Raw genomic sequence first — 5,147 nt, forward strand, 5'->3', positions numbered from 1 at the left:
CTTAAAAACACATGTACTTTTTCAGATTTCTAACATTTTTATTTTTTGAGTTAGCTTCGGTTAGATTTTTTTGTAAATAAAAAATAACCATTTTTGAAAGCTACATAACTCTGTTGTTTCTCAACGGAAATTATAAAATAGCACATCAAAATGCATTGAAATTTTATCAGCTTTCCAAATAGAATAGTTGAAAAAAATTAAATAATGACCTTCAACATGAAAAGTTGTAAATAAACTTTAAATGGCGTCTAAAAGTACCGTCTGCACCACCGAATATTTTGCAAAAAATACTGTTGTATAGCTCGATTCATGATGCAACTTTCATCTGAAGACACCAAAGTGGGCCATTAACACCTTGAAGAGTTATGAAAGAAATAATGACGATAAATCTCTTTTTTTGCGACGAAAACAAACAATGGTCGAACAACTGCACTCACATATGGAGGTAGCGCGAACTTCTAACAACATGGAAACAAAAGAACTTACCAAAGCAGGTAAAAAACACTACTATTTCGTGCTTTGTAGAGTGTTTGCAGCAAAACTGACTTTAAATTTTAACCAAAATTCTGAGTATCGTATTGTTTATGTGATATAACTAATAATGGGAATGTTGCTTTTACAACCTGGTCATATACTATATAACTTATTAATTTTTCGATCAAAGATCATTGTGAAGCATAATCAATGCCAATAGTAGAAGGTTCAGTCCCTGTGTTTGGGATCACAAAAATCTGATTAAAAAAATGAAATATAGGCGTGCTTTACAAAATTTTTATATCGGGAGCTAAACACTGGACACCAAAATCCTTTCCCATTGATCAAAAAAGTATGAGAAAGTGGCACAAATGTTGTAGAAATAATCAAAGAGCTCAGTATGGCCAGCCCAGGCTGTAAAATGATGAAAATATGATACTTTAACCGTATTCGTTTTCTACATTCGCCCAGTTTTGAGGTTTACCATACTAGAACGAACATAATTCGTCGTCAGTGTTTTGCTACCTCGATCGCTCACACACGAATCTTCAGTGTTCCACCGTCTATTTTAAATCAAATCTGGGGAATTACGAATGTCAAACTTAGCGCATAAACTTCTAAAAATGACAGTAAAATGTGCATAACTTGTTGTGACTCGATGCAAAACTGGGTATGAACGAATACGTTATTAGATTTTTGGATATAACATGAAGTCAGTTAAGCTGCAACAATCTACGGCCCCTTCTTTCATAACAGTCCAATATACAAAAATAAGCAAGCGAGACAATCAGCTCTTTCTGTTTTGGAATATATTATTAAATTGCGACCACCACTTTCAGCATAAACGAAAATCGTTTCTAGGTTGTCATAATAAATCGTTAGACCTGACATTTCCGAAATTGGGTTATTGGTAAGGTCGAGAGCACCATTTTTATTCATTATGGGACTGTTAATCGACCATTTTTGAAACCTTTTTCAAATCTAATCGCATAACAGTCCCACACATAATATTTTTCTCTAACCAAGCTACTTTCTAAGACTTAAATTGATCATTTTTGAGCTTCCTAATGCAATTTTCAGAAAATAAACAAACTATTGGAAAAATATCGTAAATTCCACATTTTAAGTTGAATATTTTTACGATTTTCGATTGCATCCGATAGTTTTTCGCTCAGGAAGTCATTCCTAAGAAAGTCAGACCTGCCTTCGAAAACTAGTGTGCATCATTCGACATCAAGTGAGTTAAAAAAATGTTTAAATGATTCAAAGCAATAAACCAAAGACTATTTCGCCGAAAGAAACATTGAAAAGTAACCAAATCCGTGGTATTTCACATATGGGACTGTTATTCAGGTATATTTCATATAGGACAGCCACGAATTGATATTTTTTTTCGAAATTTCTAGAACAAAACCTCTATTTTTAGTCTTTTATGTTGAAGCCTTATGTTGACCTAAAATGACGAAAATTCATATGGGACTGTTATGCGAGTAGGGGCAGTCTGAAAAGGACGAAAAAATAGTGTTTTTACCAGCTTTGATAAGTTCTTTTGTTTCCATGTTGTTAGAAGTGCTTGGTATCTCCATATGTGAGTGCAGTTGTTCGACCATTGTTTGTTTTCGATGCAAAAAAAGAGATTTGTTGTCATTATTTCTTTCATAACTCTTCAAGGTGTTAATGGCCCACTTTGGTGTCTTCAGATGAAAGTTGCATCATGAATCGAGCTATACAATGGTATTTTTTGCAAAATATTCGGTGGTGCAGACGGTACTTTTAGACGCCATTTAAAGTTTATTTACAACTTTTCATGTTGAAGGTCATTATTTAATTTTTTTCAACTATTCTATTTGAAAAGCTGATAAAATTTCAATGCATTTTGATGTGCTATTTTATAATTTCCGTTGAGAAACAACAGAGTTATGTAGCTTTCAAAAATGGTTATTTTTTATTTACAAAAAAATCTAACCGAAGCTAACTCAAAAATTAAAAATGGTAAAAATCTGAAAAAATACATGTGTTTTTAAGTCGCAAAAATGAACCAAATTTTCAATTTTGGGGAAAATCTGAAGACCCCCGGCGCAAACCCGTCAGATAATAAAAAAAAATCCCCAGCATCCATTACCGTCAACTGGGGCAACATGCAACATTTTTCAACTTCAATGGCTTCTTAAATCTTAATGCCTACAGATAATCATTCCTCTTGTACATCAAAAGTTTTAAGGTTGATGGGACACCAAATTGACGTAGTCAGAAAAATTATTGGTTTTACCAGTTATTTTTAAATTTTCAAAAACATGCGATTTTCACCCTACTAAGAAAAAGGGGTAAGTTGCAACAAACTCTATTATTAATGAAAAATCAAATGAAAACGTTTGAAAATTTATTGTTTTTGATACATTCATGATGTCATAACGCATAAAGCACCAATCGCAGTAATTTTTTTGTTTTGCTCGAATTAAATTTTACATTTTTCTATCAAAAATGTTTTTAAGGAAAAAAGTGTGAATTTACTGCATACATTCAGGGGTAAAAAATACTACAAATATTCTATTAGCTTAAATCATGAAAATAAATCTTAGGATGGATGAAATTTTCAACGCATAATGCAAAACAATCATATCCCGGCATATGGAAACGCGATTTATGAGATTTAGTTCTGATTTGCATTTTGTAGCATTTTGCCCCAGTCAGCTAACTGAATTATAAAAATATTTATTTAAAAAAAAAAGGTGATTGTCCGAAAAATATTCATACACCAACAGTGTTGGTATTGGATAATGAAAGCAATATAAAGCTTGTAAGTGATATCATTAAGCCAATCCGGCATACGAGGTAAAGTTTTTTACGGCATCGAAAAATGTAAAAATGTGTACATCTATTGCTCGATTTTTTTAAATTTTTTATGAGAATCAAAAACTCTAAAAAACTCTTTCACGATGTTGAAAACTATGTCATCATCAATTTGTTATCATTCAATGATAACTTTATTACAGTATATTGAAGTAAAAATTCATGTTGTGGTATACAAATGTTGCATCTAACCCTGCTTTTGCATGTTGCCCCGTTTGACGGTATTTCGGAATGATGTTTAAATTTAACTTAAAAGTTAAGTATTATAAATCAACTAAAAACCCCTTGATAAATTGGTCCAAATTAAACTTTTTGAACACCTGCAGCCGAATTCCGGGCAAAAAATGTCATGAAAGAAAAGAAATTATTGAAGACATTTTTAAAATTTTCTTATTTTGGAATTCCGGTGAATTTAAAGAAGACATTTTTTGACGTTTAAATAAGAAAACATGATTTTCAATCTCTTCGGATTTTTTTCGTTGTGAAATTGTCTTAGATTGACATTCCGGTCAATTCAAAGAAGACATTTTTTGACGTTTGGAATAGAAAACGAGATTTTTAATTTCTTCGGCATTTTTGCTTCGGAAATTTAAAAAGACATTTCTTTCGAGTGAGGATTTTTTTAAAAATTAAACGTTAATACCTATTAAAACATGAAAATAATTGAGCAAATGATTGTATCATACCTATTACTATGCAAAAAAAATGGTATAAACGCCAAGAATAAATCCAACTGCTTCGGCATCGTCGTTATTTGAGAGATATTAGTAATCCATTTGATATTTCATTGCTATATCTTGGCTCAGGTAATCGATTAAACCTAATTAATTGTACTTCGTCAAATTCTATGGTTTTTTTTTTATTTTTTTTCTTTATTATAGAGACTTTCAGCCTCGGGCTGGTTCGTCCAAAAAAATTCTATGGTAAAATTATTAACATCGTCGCCGTTCAACACATCCGATTGTCTACAAACACGTAACTTTCAAGCTTCATTTTTCAAAATGTCCAATTATGCCTTCAACACTCAACGATATGTTTTTTTCATATTTAATTGCATGCACGATTGGAGCAAGATTTGAAAAATTTTATCTAGCAATATTGAACATTGCTGTTATAAATAGTTTTCAGTATTTAAATATAATTTTTATCTTATTACCATGCTCAATATCGGGAAACAAACTAACATGGGAGAAAGATGGTGCCAACAATCAGTCGTTTTGAAAAGTCTCACCGACAGCAAACGTCAAAGACGTCTAGCGGTGAATAGGTGAACTATACTTTTTTCTTCTCTTACATTTGATTTTTTTTTTCTTTCTCTTTACTTTTTCGGAATCAGCCAAGAAGAAAAGACATTTTTATGAAGAGAACGACAATTTCAGAATTTCTTTTCTTGAAGAGATTTTTGGTGATTTTCTTCAAGTACCGGAATTCGGATGCTGGTCAACTAGTTCCTAATAAAGTACTAACAAATTTAAAGAATCCGATTTTGTTGTTTTGTCCGTTTTTAAGTGAAGATGCTGTTATGTGATTGTTATGAACTTTGCTTAACAAATATTCAGCGTTCTTGAATTAGTCCGGCCACTCTAATATCTTTCCACACTCGGACAACAATGAAATGCTCAGTTTTTTTCTGGATTAATTATCTATCAAATCAATCTATCGACCGAATACCTGTTCTGATTATCAATCATTTATGGTTACGGTTTTTTTTCTTTAGTTTTTTTTTCGTCGATGATTATGAAGGCAGCGTGCGGGTAATAAACTAGACGTCATCAATTAGTTCCCTTGAACCCGATTGTACGCCCTCTAATATCAGTCGACAT

The sequence above is a fragment of the Uranotaenia lowii genome, chromosome 1 (assembly GCF_029784155.1).
Source record: "Uranotaenia lowii strain MFRU-FL chromosome 1, ASM2978415v1, whole genome shotgun sequence".
NCBI lineage: Eukaryota > Metazoa > Arthropoda > Insecta > Diptera > Culicidae > Uranotaenia > Uranotaenia lowii.